General features: G+C 32.7%; 1 long non-coding RNA gene across 2 annotated transcripts in view; it reads left to right on the top strand.

Moving 5' to 3' along the window:
• Nucleotides 1–17,308, top strand: part of LOC110260451 (uncharacterized) — a 273,349-nt gene that overhangs the window by 192,542 nt on the left and 63,499 nt on the right. Inside the window, exons 5-6 of one of the 2 annotated variants that reach the window (XR_014842994.1) lie at nucleotides 6,282–6,389; nucleotides 12,595–13,781. The exons of the other annotated variant lie outside the window; for it this stretch is intronic. This is a non-coding gene — a long non-coding RNA (uncharacterized LOC110260451). Of the gene's footprint in view, nucleotides 1–6,281; nucleotides 6,390–12,594; nucleotides 13,782–17,308 lie in introns of those variants that run through there. 2 annotated transcript variants of the gene reach the window in all.

The following is a 17,308-nucleotide window of genomic DNA, read 5'->3' as shown; positions in this document are numbered from 1 at the left end:
AAAAACCATAAACTTGGATGAGATATCCAAAAAAAATTGTATCAAGTGACGAAGATAAAATTTTGGGGACTGATCCCCAAAGCACTCTAAAATTCTGTTTTCTGCAGATAAGAAGAAAAGCAGAAAAGGAAGCAAGGAAAGTGTGGTCAGTGAGGCTGACATAAAATAAAGAAAAGTGTTTCAAAGGGAGGAAAAAGAAAAAAAAGAAATGTGTGAGCTAGAAACTATGTCAAATATACCAAATAAGTCAGGGATAATAAGCCCTAAGAAAAACCATTGGGTTTCACATCATAAAGGTCATTGGTATTTTATAGTGGAGTAATTTTCATGGATTATTACAAGTAAAACCTTCCTAAAATGGAATACTCATGAACTGGAGGAAAGAATCAGACTCAGCTAAAATACCTGAAATACTTTATGTTATTTCATTTGAGGAAATTTGATTTTTCAAGGTGAACATATAAATGGAGGGTTAGCTAAAGGAAAATGAGGAGTCGGGGGGGGGGTTGTTATTGTTGTTGTTACTTTATTATGTTTTGTTTAAGATTAATTAAATTTCATCAGGTTTGTTTACTGACAAGAATAAATTAAGAGAGGGAGAAATTATCCAGGAGACAGAGAGAAGAGAAATGCTAGAGTACAAAAGTAGAAGGGTTGGCCTAATATAGGAGAACATGGTAGTATAAAGCCAAGTCTATGAGAAAAGATGAGCATAGCTGCATAGATGTTGGATTTATAGTTTACGGAGATTGTATTGCAATTATTTCTATTTTCTTAGTGTACAAAAAACAGTTATTAACTAAAGATGAGGATGTTAGAGGCATTATTGTAGATTTGAGTAGAGAGGATATGATAATAAAAAGTTGTCTAAGACAGAAAGAAGTCTTAAGACATATGAAAAAACTAATAGTCACTTGAGTTTTTCGGTCACAATTTTAAAATAATATCAATCAGCATGGCTGTTTGGTTTTCTGCAGTTCTATACAGCTACTCTGGAATAGGCTAGTTATTAGGAAAAGAGTCAGATTTAACCAGGTTTACAGTTCTTTCCAATAGATCAAAATAAGTTGAGAATGGAAAAATGAAGTTAAAAGGTGATAGAAAGATTTAAATATATTGATGGACTATGGTATTTATACTGGCATGGAGAAAAATGAGAACATAATAAGATAAAGACCAGATAATATAGGAGTTCCCGTTGTGGCGCAGTGGTTAACGAATCCGACTAGGAACCATGAGGTTGCGGGTTCGGTCCCTGCCCTTGCTCAGTGGGTTTACGATCTGGCGTTGCCGTGAGCTGTGGTGTAGGTTGCAGACGCAGCTTGGATCCCGCGTTGCTGTGGCTCTGGCGTAGGCCGGTGGCTCCAGCTCTGATTCAACCCCTAGCCTGGGAACCTCCATATGCCGCGGGAGCGGCCCAAGAAATAGCAACAACAACAACAACAAAACAACAACAAAAAAGACAAAAGACAAAAAAAAAAAAAAAAAAAAAAAAGACCAGATAATATAAATAGATGTAGTATCTGTGGAGACTAAACATTATTCATGATACTTTTAGAAAGAAAAAGCGGGAAATTAAGTAACTGATAGTAAAGATTCTAGGATTGACATTTTTGAAAATGTAAAAATCAAGGTACATTATCAAGGGCATAAGGACCTGAGATATGGTGAGTCACAGAGAAGAAGAAGCCAAGTCTTGGTGAGGCCAGAACATTTGAAGAATTATCTCTATATATTTTGAAATCTCTAGGAATGTGTAAACAAGTAATATTGGAAAGACTGATAGCAAGACAGGAGCTGAAATCTTTATAAAATGAGAAAGGTGATGTGAGAAAAGTTTATAATTGATTTAATATGAAAGGGTGATAGTTTATGTAGATTCATTAAGACCTAATGTCAACAGTCATTATAAAGATCAGAGTGAGAATGGTCTAAAAAAAGAGTGAGGAGAGATTTTGTAATCTGGTATTGGTGGCATTAGGGGTAGGATGGAGAATAAATTGTCAAAGGGAAGTTTTCAGGGAAATATTGTCCTAGAAGTGATCCAGGTTTCAATAAAAGCAGGAAAGGTATAACCGATTTGAAATTCTCGGTGTATATTGGAAAATTACTATTAGATGAGCAGTTAGGAAGAGCTGAAAATTGGCATTGTCCTTATATATCTCAACAATATATATGATTGTTAAATGATTCTGGAGTATGTATTGACTGAAAAGATCTAATGAAAATACTCTATGTAAAACTTTGAGAAAATATTAAAATAGATACATATGAAAAATTGGAAAACATATCCATGTACTTCATAATTGTAGTAGAGTTAAAATTTACACAGTTAATAAGCATGTAAATAATATAACTCATTTGTATTCCAGAATTAACCTCATCATTCTCTAGAATCCCCATTAACAGTAATGCTGCAAGATACTTGATTTTACCATTTAAAATACTTGTATCCGTGTTCCACTCCCAAGTGAGTTGGAGTAGCTGGCTTCAGACCATTGTTCTTCCTGAGGACAACTAAAGAAATGATGTATTTGAATTCAATAAAAGATTCCAAGGCAGGAGAACTACAAAGCTCTACTCCAGAGGGAGAAGTTGAAAGTGGTGATTTTTGCAGTCACTTTTTCCCAGGAGGCATTTGCTTATCTTGGAGCCAAGCAGAAGGCTGAAAATAAAGATCTTATACCTGCTAGAGGAAAGATATACTGGCAAAACTTGATAGGCTTCAGGGACACAGCTGATTTTGCCTTAGGACATGGACAAATTAAAAAACTCATGATAGATGATTAAACAACAAAAGTTAGGGAAGTAACCTGAACAATACTAGCCATTCCAAACTATATTAAAATCTGGAAAAAAAATACAAAAAAAACCCTTTATTCATACATAAGGAAAGTCAATTAAACAAGTATGATATAAGGGGCTATGGCTCTTGAGAGACTGAATATACATTTTGAAAAGTTCCACATTCAAACCAGAATTTACTCTGAGGGTATTTAACAGTTTACAGACTAGAGTCCGAGCAAGAAGTTAACTCTACCTGGGACAAGAGTTCTAGCAGGAGGCAGAGGTGGAGTTTGAGTTTTTAACTTTACAGGAATTCAACAGGCATAGTCTTAGAAAGGAAGAGCCACAGAAGACCTGTCCTTCATGAAATGCCCAAAAATAGGTGTTTAATTGCCCTCAAAGTGTTTAGTCATGCTAAGCTGCACATGTACAGAAAGAAACCCAACAAAAGATAGAAAATAAAATTTCTCTATTTTAGATATATATTAAATAAGTATAATAAAGTGCTTATCAGAGAATTCAGCAACAGTATGGTACTAGGATGATAGACATTGAAATTCAAGGTCTACTAAAGTAGAGGGATCCAGTAAACACACTCAACTTTAAATTAGATACTGTAAAATCCTAGAGTAGGCTAAATGGAAATACATCAGCAGAAACAGAATCTTAAATTGACTATTAACAAGTTTATGATTTCAGGGGAGTTCCCATTATGAATCAAAGGTAGTGAACCTGGCTAGTATCCATGAGGATGTGGGTGGGTTTGATCCCTGGCCTCACTCAGTGGGTTAAGTATCTGGTGTCTCCCTGAGCTGTGGAATAGGTTGCAGATGTGGCTTGGATCCTTCATTGCTGTGCCTGTAGCAGAGTCTAGCAGCTGCAGCTCCAAGTCAACCCCTAGCCTGGGAACTTCCATATGCTGCATGAGCTGCTCTAATAAAAAGCAAAAAACCGTCCCTCCCCCACAAAAAAAAAAACAAGTTTATGATTTCAGCTTTAAAAAATGCTTTTGTATGAAAACACTATTTTTGAAGCTTAAAAAATTGTAACAAATATAATACACTTCACCCAAACAAAAATAACAAGCAAAGACATCAACAAAATAGCAAAATAGGCAGTAAAATATGTACCTCCACAGAAACATTGGAAAACAAGCAGAATCTTTCAAAACCAAACTTTTTAGAACTCTAGAAAAGGTCAAGGGTTATAGCACCAGGCAAACACTGAATAAAGAAAACCGCAGTTTAAAAAATTCTCCTGGCATTCAAGGAAATCTCTGTCAAAACACTACCTGAATAAAAACTAAAGGAGCAAAGACTTGAGTGACCACAATGATAAGAAATCTATCTGTGAAAAAAATACTTTGAAAAAGTAACTAAACAAATAGATGATTGCAGCCTTCAAAAACCAAAAACAGCAAACTCTGGGGAAGGGAAATAATCTGATTTCTATAGTTACTTATTGTAATGTTCAAATATTCAGTTTTCAGGAGTTCCCGTCGTGGCGCAGTGGTTAATGAATCCGACTAGGAACCATGAGGTTGTGGGTTTGATCCCTTGCCTTGCTCAGTGGGTTAACGATCCGGCATTGCCGTGAGCTGTGGTATAGGTCGCAGACGCGGCTCAGATCCTGTGGCTCTGGTGTAGGCTGGCAGCCACAGCTCTGATTCGACCCCTATCTTAGGAACCTCCGTATGCCGCGGGAGCGGCCCAAGAAATGGCAAAAAGACAAAAAAAAAAAAAAAAAAAAAAATTCAGTTTTCAACAACAAAAAAAATCACAAAGAATACAAAGATACATGAAAGTGTGGTTTATTCACAGGGAAAATATAAAGGTTGAGAAACTATCCTTTAAGATAATCAGGTGTTGGATTTACTGGACAAAGACTTTAATTATTTAAATTATACTAAAAGAGCTAAAGGAAACCATGGATAGATGACTAAAAGAAACCAAGGAAATAATACCAAAAAATATGAATAAATATATATGAATTACAAAAAAAAGGACCAAATAGTTTTCCTCTAGTTAAAAAATGAAATAAATGGACAGAAAAATTCATTAGAGGGGTTCACTGCTCTTTCCCAAACTGTTTGAAAAAACTGAAGAGGGGACACTTCCTAGCTCATCCTATGAGGCCAGCCAGATAAAGACATCAAAAGAAAATAAAATTGTAGATCAATGATCATTATGCATTTAGATTTAAAAAATCCCCACAAAATACTACCAATCGAATCCAACAACATATTAAAAGTATTATGGTATACCATGACCAAGTGGAATTTATCCAAAGAATACAAGCATTAACACAAGTGCTTAAAACATGACATTAATAGAAATAAGGGGGAAAAAAATGACATGATCATTTCAGTTGACACATAAAAAGCAATTGAAAAAATCCAATACTCTTTCATGATAAAAATTCTTTGAATATTAAGAATAGAGGGGAAATTTGCCAACATGAGATATTTATGAAAAACCTAGAGCTAGCATTATAATTAATGGTGAAGGACTGAAAGATTTTCCCTTATGATTAGGAACAATACAAGGATGCCTATGTTCACTACTGCTGTTTACTATTGTATGGAAAGTTCTAGCCAGGTTAGACAAGAAAGAGATAATAAATGCATCCAAATTAGAAATGAAGAGGCAAAACTATCTTTATTCATAAAAGATAAGATTCTATATACATAGAAAATCTGTAGGAATACATGGGAAAACTATTAAAGCTAATAAATGAACTCATCAAAATTTTATGGTACAACAAACACAAAAATCAGATGTTTCTGTACACCAATAATTAACTCTTAAAACCACAAGTCTAAAATCTATACATTCTTTTGTATATAAAGTATATCTCAATAAAGTTTATTTTTAAAAAGAGTAGTTTAGATGCAGCTCAAAACTTATTTAGTCAGCTGGAAACAAATCAGGGAAAAATATCCCCAAAAAGCACAGAAAGGAAAAAAGATGGAATATGTGAAAAAATTTATGTGACAAGTTAGAAATAGTAAAAATGCCTAGATATGGGTAATTAGAGTACTGGTAGAAAAAGTAAAATATTAGCAAAACAATATTTGAACAAATGTCAGCCAAGGATCTTCCAGAACCAATAGAAAATATAAAATCACATACTCAAAAAGTTCTAAAAATTGAAAGTATAAAATATACAAACATTACTCCTAGCATTAGAAATTATAATATAATCTTCATTGTATCGCATTACACTTTATGTTAATATATTTGCTTCCTCCTGAACAGTGCAGAAATTTATGCTGACTTTTTAAAACTTCATGCCTTTTAAAATATTGTCACATTTTTATTTCCACAAAACATTATTAGTATTGTACTACTATTGTCATGTATTTCATTATATGTGACAGTATAATCTCTTAAATTAATATATAATATTTAAGTGTCATGTTTGTGCTTTTTAATGATACTCCTTCTTCCCTGAAAATATGTAGTTCCTTAAATTATCATGTTTTTTTTCCCTAGATGAACTACTACTTTTTAAAATATCTCTTATTGTGGGTTAGTTCATGAAAATTTCTCTCAACTCATTGGTGAGAATATATTGGACAGAAAACACTGCCTAACAACAAGGTAATAAATGAAAAAAGAAAAAAAAAAGGACAATATATGTTTAATCCAAAGAAGATAATAACTAAGGGAAAGGAACAAAGAAAAAATGCTATAGATAGAAAAATAGTAAGACATTCATCTTGCACATAAATATATCTGTAATTACATTAAATATTCATGAACTGAAAGTAAAAGCCAGAGGTTGCCAGTGTGTGTGTGTGTGTGTGTGTGTGTGTGTGTGTGTGTGTGTGTGTATGTGTTTGTATAGTATTTATGTTAGCATATATATACTCATGTGTGTATATACAGGTAGATAGATTAAAAGTTGCAGAATCTGATATAGTTATATATCATTGTATATACATTCTGTTTATTTTTAAAAGTTTTAAAATTAGACAAAGAAGATTTTAGAAAAATCAAATGCCTTAGAAAAACTACTAGACAGAGAAATACATCTGATAAAAAATAACACCATATGTTTCATGCTATAATACTCAAAATTGTGGATAAATGAGAAAATTCTAAATTTATTAAAATATATTTAAAGATATATAGAAATATACATCAGTACATTTTCAAACAGTGACTTGAGAGAAGATATTTGCAATACATTATTTTGACAAAGGACTCAAAAGGGCTGAAAAAATGATCAGATATTTCATAAAGGAGACTGCCACAATGGTCAACAAGTATTTAAAATACCTCAATTTCATTAGTGAACAGGAAAATGCAAATCAAAAGTCCAGTAAAATACCACTACACTATTATTGGAATGGATATAATTGAATTGACTGACAATATCAAGAGAGAATGTGGAGCAACTCAAACACACATTCTTGGTGGGGTTTGAAATTAGAGCAATCTCTTGAGAAAACTTGTAATATCTACTTAAATTAGAAGGTGTATATATAACCTATGCCTGAGCAGTTTCACATCTGAGTGCATTTTTAACAAAAAGGAATTCTAACATCCATCACACACTCAAAAATACAATGGTGTTTATAGCACATTTATTCATAATATATAAGAATTGAAACAAAGATGTCCAATAACAACCGAATGGATACACGCATTAATAAATTGTGGATCATCCACACAATGGAATACTACACAACAATGGAAATGCATCAAATACACAGCAAGGGGGATGAAACTCGTAGCTATGACGAGCAAATGAAGCCATAAACAATAGCATATTTCATGCTCTATAATTCTATTTTTATACAGTAAAAATCAGGCAAAATTATTCCGTGTTGGTGGAGGTTATAATAGTAGTTCATATTTTGTGGTTATTGATTGGAAAGTGATGCTTCAGGATTGTTTATAATCTATATCTTGATCTAAGTGGAGATTTCATGAGTAAGTACAAGCTTAAATAACTAATCTGTATTCTTTACGTAAGTGATATAAAGTTAAAATAGTTGGTTAGCACATATTTCCCCAATTTTTTTCCAGGTAGCTCATGAGTCAATCCTTACATACACATATTAGAAAGCACATAGGTCTTTGGAAAAGAAAATACATTTCTAAATGAATTACATAGAAGAGGCATTACATTTCTGCTATTCGAGATGTAGCAGTTCTGTTGATTTTTCCTAACAATAAAAATCTTCCCTAATAGCTCCATTGTTATATGCACATCTGTTTCAAAATAAAAATAAATGTGTAAAAAAATCACAGATATATAAGTGCCCCCTGGGAACTAAAACAAACAAAGGTGTTAGGATAATAGCAGGTGTTATAGCCTAGGATTGAGGTATAGAAATAAATGGAGGTGTAGAAATACATATAGTTGAGGATTATCATTTCTACACATATTTTAGTTTGCTTTAGGACAAATAACTCCCTTAAATCTAGGACTTCAAATTCTTAAAGGCAATAACTTTATATTATGAGCTAACAGATAATATAGTTTACCCAATAATTGTAGAAGCAATTCTAACAGTATTTTGGCTGAGGATAATAAGTGTACTATCTCAGGAGTGATTTTATAGGGTCCCTGAGTATTGCCATGAATGTGTTGAAAGACACTAACCTAAGCCTGTGACCAGGTTTATGTTAAAATGTTACAATACTAGGGGTTTCCTTGTGGTGCAGCAGGTTAAGGATCTGGCATTATCATTGCAGTGGCTCCACAAGCCATGAGTGTAGCCAAAAAAAAAAAAAAAAAAAAAAGTTACAATACCAAATTTGTGTCCAGTTTCTCACCCCTGATTTCTGAAGTTTTCCTCCTCTTTTGCATGTAGCTAGAAGACTGTTTGGGATTTGACAGTTTTCATATCAATACCCACACTTCACTCCATGTACATTATCACAAGAAAATCTTTGATTTACAAGCCATGTAATTTGAAAACAACATTGTCAAGGACTACATAACTTTTCTGTATTCATATCCTTGTTCATCTGTCCTTTAATAACACAGTTACATTAACTGGTTAGCTCACTAATTAATTTACCCCTTTCTGCAATATATATTTATGAAAACTTTCCTATGAGATGTTTTTTATGTATCCCTTACTCTATGTGCTCATAAATAAGGCTTATTAAGCTAAATACATAAAACTATAGATGAAACACCAAAGGTTTTATTCCCTGGTGGATGCATGTATCTTAAAGACAGGTCTCTATTCTCACTTTCTAAGACTTCTCACTTTTTCATATATCTTCAAAATTTCTGAAAGATTTAAGTAGAAGTATAATTTTACAAGAAGAAGAAAATTCTCATTACATACTAAAATGTGAAAATACACAAATTTCTCGTTAGTTCTTTAGTTCTTCACCCTCAAAATATCTCCCTTGACAGCACTCACATCTCTCTCCACTTCTCTTCCATATCCTCCATCTATTAATTGAAAAAATTTTTCTCACTTTGTGAATTCCACCTCCAGAAAAGTCTGTGATAACACAGCAGAAACCTACCACTGTTTTTTATGTTTGGCCCTTATGAGTTTTACCTTCCAAACCCAAAGATTGTCAGAATATTAAACTAACAAAAGTTGTCTGTTACTTTGTATTTTCTTGTAAATAGCAAAATGGAGAACTAAGAGTTTTCTTTTTGCTAAGAATAAAAGTATCTAGATACTATTTCCCTTATAACATGCCAACTCAGTAGAACTTAATTTGTTGTCATCCACAAGATTTTCTTTTCATTCTTGTTGTCCCAAGTCTATCAAGGGATGATTGATAATAGCCTGCAATTTGGTTGCACTCCACATTCATATGTATTTAATAAAAATATTAATGTATATTGGGTTTTTTAGTAGATATATTGGTATGTTTGTATATGTTTACCAGTTTCCATATACTATAACCACACTTCCCATTAATATTCTGAACTAATATCTATCATTCTCAGTAATTGAGCATGCACACACACTCTTCAAAATATTAATCTTTACATAAGTATATTGCATAAGTATAGTGATAGATCAATAGAAGAAAAAGCATCAGTTCCCTCTCTGTCACCTTTGATTCACTTTTTTCATGAGGTTCCTGTCAAGGAATATTCCTAACACCAAGGTTTACTATCAGTCTTCATCTCCCTTTATCTAACATCATCATTATTCTCTGATAGGAAGTCTCCACCTAATAAGGATTTTTTTCCCTTAAATATGTTTAAAATGAATGACTTTTCATAAAAATACTAAGAAGACTAACTTTTTCAAATCTGATTAACTATTCTTTAATTTGTGTGTATAAGTAAATATGGAACATTAAAACAGATTGTATGAAAATTTTGAAAACAATAAAGAGAAATATAAGATCTTGTCCTACCAGATAGTAAACTACAGTAGAAAATGCTTAAATATACTAAAATATATTAAATATGTTACAAAGCAATTAAACTAGATGTAGTTAATCCCAACTGGGTAATCATCTCATAAAAAGAAAAAAGTTATGCCTTTATGGAATGTTTTACACAATTTTTGTCCTTTTTTGAGTACTCTAAGTATTTATGTATATATATGCATCTATAGATATAATTTAATATTTACATATTTACCTATTTATTATTAATATGATTTTATGTACATATATTATTTATTTAAATATAATTTTGTAGTTCTAATATCCTAGCTAAAATAAAGATTAAACCAATAGTAATGAATTCGACATATACTATATAAGGAAAAAACATAAGATGAACAAAGCTAAAAATACAAACTGTATTGGGAAAAAATATCAACAGTGCATATAGAAACACTTTCTCTTTAATGTAATAAACATTCTTACTAAAGAGTAAGAACAGTTACAAAAATGGATTGGTAAAAATGAAATGGAAAATATACATATGAAGTTTACTGAAATTTCTAAAATGCTTTAAAAAATCACAAAAATATCTTAAAATATACTTGTAATAAAAGGAATTCATATTTAAAAACAATGCTTGTTACAGAAATCTTTCATCAGATTGGCAAGACTCCACAAGTTGATGACATATAATCTCAGTTATGGTGTAGGGAATTCAGCAGTGATTGTATAATTTGATGATATACAATGTAGAAGGATATCAAATACTCATTAATATTTTAAACATACATTAATTTTTGATACACTGAGTCTAGTTCTAGGATACTAACCTGCAATATTCCAAAACAACAAGAGCATATAAGTAAAATATGCAAAGCAGTATTTTTTTCATGACTTGAAATTTGAAACAATATAAATTATAACTAGTAGGGGACAGAGTAAATATACAGTCATATAATGAAAAGTCTACAGATGTTATTAAAAGAAAAAAGTTGGAGAGGGCTTCCCTTGTGGCACAGTGGGTTAAGGATCTGGCACTGTCACTGCAGAGACCTGGATTGCTGCTGTGGTGTGGGTCTGATCCCTGGCTTGGGAGCTTCCATATGCCATGGGCATGGCAAAAAAAAAAAAAAAAAAAGTGAAGAACTATATGTGGTAATATTGAAAGCTTACACCTCATTTTTAATGAAATATGGTAACGTGTGTAATGTGAAATATAGTAACATGCGAAACCCAGTTGATAATGTATAGATGTGTAAAGGGCATTAATAGTGAATTTCTTCAGTGACCTCAAGATATTTAAAAATGTGAAATTCCAAAACCAGATCAAATGATCATGTTTGCAGAATGGAATATGTCTGAGAAGTCACTCTCACACTCTTGATTCCATTCATCACTTTGAGATTAAGAAGCCTCTAAAGAAGGGAGTAGAAGGGAATATCAGAGGCAACTATTGCCTTGCCATGTTATGTTATGTTTGTTATGTTATGTTATGATATGTTATGTTTTGAGTGCCACATAGTGGGAGAAGTGGATGTACTAACCTCACCTCTGTTCTGGTAGGAAAAGCTTCCAGAGGGCTTTGAAATATATTCCTGTGGTTGAGAGACATAGAGTATTGGTGCTGAACTTATACCTGTGGAAAGTTCAGCTATGAAAAAAAGGTAGAGAGAAGTGCTCTGGGCTTTCCTCAACATACATAGTTTCCGAAGCAGAAATATAGGCTACCTTGTTTAATTGCACTTTGCTTTATTTTGCTTCACAGATATGCTTTTTTTCTTTGTTTTTACAAGTTGATAGTTTGTGGCAACCCTGCATGGAACAAGTTCGTTGGCACCATTTTTTCCAATACTCTTCACTCAAATCATGTCTCTGTGTCACATTTTGGTAATTCTCATAATATTTCAAACTTTTTCATTATTATTATATTTGTGATCAGTGATCTTTGCTGTTACAATTGCTAAAAAGAGTATCACTTGCCTCTTGCTATAACCATAAGATTATAGCATTATGATGATAATTAGCATCTTTAGTGATAAAGTATTTTTTAATTAAGGTGTATACATTGTTTTTATTGATACAATACTATAACACTCTGCCGGGGCCAGCTCATCAGGATCGGGCTGAAGAACAGGTGCTGTGGAACTTAAGGAAAAAGACTTAACATAAAACAAGACACAGAGACATTTATCTTAAGTAGAGGTGGGAGCCAGGGGACTCAAGGTCTCAGGGACCAAGAGCACCGGGACTCAAGGTCTCAGGGACCAAGAGCACCGGGGAACTCCAGATCTCAGGGACCAAGAGCGCCCTGCCTCAAGAAACCACACTGCTTTTATTGTGAGATCAAGTGAGGAGTGGCTATGGGTGGATGATACAGGGTTTGTTTAGAAAGCCACTTAAGTGGTAAAGGGTTAAGCTCTTACTCTGACCTCTAGGCACATAACAGTTCTTAAGCTTAAGTCACTTATGCCTTTAGGTCTTTGCTCTTAAGCTTAAGTCATTTACCAGCACTGTGACTGTTTCTCCAAGAAGGAAGATGGGATAAAGTAAGACAAGAAGATGGGATAAAGTTAAGAAGGACAAGATGGAGTTTTCAAGTAAACATGTCTTGCGACAACACTCTTAACAAATTACAGTAAGGATAAACAAATTATGTATGTGCTAAGAAACCAAAGAAGCTGTGTGACTTGCTTTATTGTGATAACCCCTTTATTGCAGTGGTCTGGGACCAAACCCACAATATCTCTGAGGTATGCCTATAATTGTTTTTAATTCTTCTGCTCCCTCAATTCCACTGCTGTGCTCCATGGACAAGATGTGTACTGCACAGGAGAAAGAACTGAGACCTCGACATATTGAATCCCAACAGATGTGTTCACCTAAGTATAAGGAGCAATTCTAGCACCAAAAAGGTGAGAGTGAATGGTGGATGTTAGGAATGAATCATAAGCAATGATCAGCAGTAGAGTTAACTGGGGTTGTAATTTCAGAGAGTCATCTCATCACGAATCTAGTGGTTGCATAAAAAGCTCAAGGCCCAGAGGTCAATGAAATTTTAGCACTCCTATATTCCTCCTATCCCAGGCCTGGAGGTATAAAAACTCTCTAGCACATAGACAGACCATGGGAAAGGAGGAGAAATCATAAGTTCTACTTTCTCTGTGGCAACCTGGAGAAGAAGATGATAAAATATTAAATCAACTTCAGATATTGATGGATATCTTGTACATATTCATTACTGAATTTCTCCTTGTGACTCAACTTTTATAAGAGGAATTGAAAATAGAATTATCTAAAAGTACAAATAAATTCATGAGTCTTGCCTAAGATTTCAACCAAGGGTATATAGTTACACCTATTTAATAAAGAGCAATATGAATGGTTTATTCAGTGTACATACACATAGTGTGTACCTATGTGTGCTTGTGTATATGCTCTTCATAATAGAATGATAATGTATGATTAAATATGTTGATCTGTGAAAACTGGAATTAGAGAGGATGACAGTCAACTGCCTTTTAACATAATTTTTGATTAAAAATTCTTATATTTTCTATCAATTACCTTTCCACAAGTTTCAGGAAATATTTATTCTAAATTGAACATGTTAGCTCCACAAAACTTAATAAATAAAAAGAATTTTGTCATTTATGAATAACTCAATATGTACAGTCTTTTAGTCTATTATGTATCACAGTGTAATCACATTTGAGTCAGGAGAATTCCTGTCGTGTGTGTGTGTGTGTGTGTGTGTGTAAAAATATAATATATATAGCCTCATTGAAGCTAATAATAATAGCTAAAATAAATACAGTACTAACAAATGAAACAAATATTAAATGAAAAAAGATATGAATATATTTTAAGTTTAATATAAAGCCCATACACTTTTTATTAAAACCTACTAACTTTCTAGAAAGTAAAATGACATTACATTTTAAAGTAAGAATAATGTTTTACTTCTCTAATAAAATGTTATTTAAATAAGAGTTATTTCCCAGTAAATTGAACATGTCATATCGTGTAGAAGTGAAAATTTATATAAATGAAACAATGTGAGACTATTCTAATTATGTACTTCCACATAAATTTTAAAACTTAGAAATAGAAGGCAACATAATTAAAACATTTCGTGAAGAAAATTACTATCCAATCTATTAATTTTCTTCTTTTTCAAATACTTAATTTAGTCAATATAATGTCATAATCTCACAATTGTCCTGAGTACCTAATTTTCTTCAAACAGTTAGATAATTTAATTGCATCCACATGTCTACCTCGCTTCTCCATACTGTTATCATTAAGATGACAACTTAGTAGTTTTGATCATCAGGCATCTGAGTTTTTCTTTAAATGGATGTTGAAAGTATACTGAAGGGAAAATTAACAATCTTTACTGGTTTCAGTTACTCAGTACTATTTGAAAAACAATGAAGGACAGTTTAAATATTATTTTTGCTAAAAATGTATGTGCAATATTTTGTAGCAATTGATGAGTTTCAAGAATATGCCTTGAAATGTTCTTAACTATATTTTGTTATGATGTATCCCCAGGCACGACTGTGAAGATTGATAACTGCTTCTAGGACATCTTATTTAAAAATTACAACAGCCTGTAAAATACCCTTTTAAAACAAGAAAGGTGATTGGATAACCTTTAAATATTTGGACTTAAGAATCATTACAGGGAGTTCCCATAGTGGTGCGGTGGAAACAAATCCGACTAGGAACCATGAGGTTGCAGGTTTGATCCCTGGCCTCACTCAGTGTGTTAAGGATCTGGCCTTGCCATGAGCTGTAGTGTAAGTCACAAATGTGGCTTGGATACTGCATTGCTATGGCTCTGGCATAGGCCGGCGGCTACAGCTCCAATTAGACCCCTAGCCTGGGAACCTCCATATGCCCTCGGCGCGGCCCTAGAAAAGACAAAAAAAAAAAAAAAAAAAGAATCATTACATATTTTGAATGATAATGGTTTAAAAAAATCAATCAGTATATTTTGGATTAAATCTGTATTCAAATACAAGTTTTAATGAATTCAAAGTATATTCACTAAAAACTCATAGATGAAAGATTTTTCCTAGGGTATCTTTATAAAATACCATTTAAAAATGCCTATCATAGATTTGAATTTTGAATAAAAGAACACTAGAAGAATAAGCACAAACTGATAAGAATTTAAATGCCCATTGGCATGAAAATTTTATCTGACTTACTCAATAGACATTATCAAATTGAGACAAATGATAATTCAGCTTAATGAATTACTTGATAAGGGAATGAGTAGGTTTTTGCATACTGTGTAAATTAACATTCAGATAGCCACTGGATATATTTTCAGTAGTAATGTATCTCAACTAAAGAGAAAATTGTGCTTTTAAATTTTTTTTAGTATACTGAGAAAGACTCAAAAACTTAAAATTGAATTATGATGTATTGCTCAAATTAATATATTTAAGTATATAGAACCAAATTATTTTTGAATTTTTTAATGTGCTAGAACACTTAGCATGAGACCTATGCTCTTAACAAATTTTTAGATAGAAATATTGTACAAAATACAATATTTTCAACTCTAGGCCCACTGTTGTACAGCAGATCTCCAAAACTTTTTCATCTTACTTAACTATAAATGTTTTAAACAGCAATTGGCCATTTCATTGACGTTATTCCCAGCTCTTGGCAACCACCATTTTACTCTCTGTTTCTTTGAATTTAACTATTTTAGGTACATTTATAAATGGTTATTGTCTTCTACAACAGTGCTATGAACATACAATGGAGAAAGAACAGTTTTTCCAACAAATAGTGTTGGGAAAACTGAATGTTTACATGCAAAAGAAGGAAAGTACACCCTTATTTTACACTGTGATTTTTATTATGCCCCCAAATCAATTCAAAATAAATTAAATATTTAAACATAAGATCTGAAACATAAAACTCCTAGAAAAAAAATGTAAGGGAAAAGTTTCCCTTGGCGATGATTTCTTAAATATGACAACAAAAGCACAAGCAATAAAAGCAAAATTAGATAAGTACAATCATATCAAACCAACTATACCAAACTAAACAGATTCTGCACAGCAAAGAAAACAATTGCAGAGTGAAAAGGCAACCTACACAGTGGGAGATATTATTTGAAAACTATATATCTGATAAGGGATTAATGGATTCATATCTAAAACAAATAAGAAACTCCTACAACTCAATAGCAAAAAAACTCTAATAATTCCGTAAAAAAATGGGCAAAGGTCTGGAGTTTCTGTCATGGCACAGTGGAAATGAATCCCACTAGGTACCATGAGGTTGTGGGTCCAATCCCTGGCTTCGTTCAGTGGGTTAAGGATCTGGCGTTGCCGTGAGCCATGGTGTAGGTCTCATACACAGCTCAGATCTTGCTTTGCTGTGGCTATGGCATAGGAGGGCAGCCTCAGCTCTGATTAGACCCCTAGCCTGGTACCTTTATATGCAGTGGGTGCGGCCCTCAAAAGACCAAAAAAAAAAAAGAAAGAAAAGAAAAAAAGGGGCAAAGGTCTTGCATAGCTATTTCTCCAAAGAAGTCATACAAGTGGCCTATATATAAAGATGGTACATGAAAAGATTCTCAACTTCACTAATCATCAGAGAAATGCAAATCAAAACTACAGTGAAATATCACTGGACCTTGTGGACCTTGTTGATGGTGATTCCAAAATTGTGAAGTCAATATGGAAAACAGCATGGTAGTTTCTCAAAAATTAAAATTAAAATTACCATGTGATACAGCAATGCCATCTCTGGGTATATTCCCAAAATAAATTGTCATAATCTTGAAGAGATATTCATACTCCCATGTACGTTAGCAAATATATAGAAACACTGTAAATGTCCATTAACAAATGATTGAATAAAGAAAGTGTATAAGCATTCAATGGATTATACAACTTTGTAAAAGAAGAAAACTCTGGTATATGCAGCAATAAGGATGAACCTGGGGGATATTATGCTACATGAAATTAACATTTCATAGAAGAAAAAGTATTATTTAAAAGAATTACTCCTTTCAGTAGAGATAAGGATAATATATGATGTTTAAACATAGGAAGTAAAATCTATCAAAGATTTATTAATTACTGAAAATAATTTTCTCGGAGTCATATACCACCTGTGCTATTCTCCCTAGGGCCCCTACAGTCATTAGGATAAAGTGT

Source organism: Sus scrofa, chromosome 4, assembly GCF_054392235.1.
Source record: "Sus scrofa isolate SSC_HxYL_T2T_F1_AM1 chromosome 4, Sscrofa_HxYL_maternal_Yorkshire_Landrace_v2.0, whole genome shotgun sequence".
Taxonomy (NCBI): domain Eukaryota; kingdom Metazoa; phylum Chordata; class Mammalia; order Artiodactyla; family Suidae; genus Sus; species Sus scrofa.
This window is presented reverse-complemented; position numbering and strand designations above follow the sequence as displayed.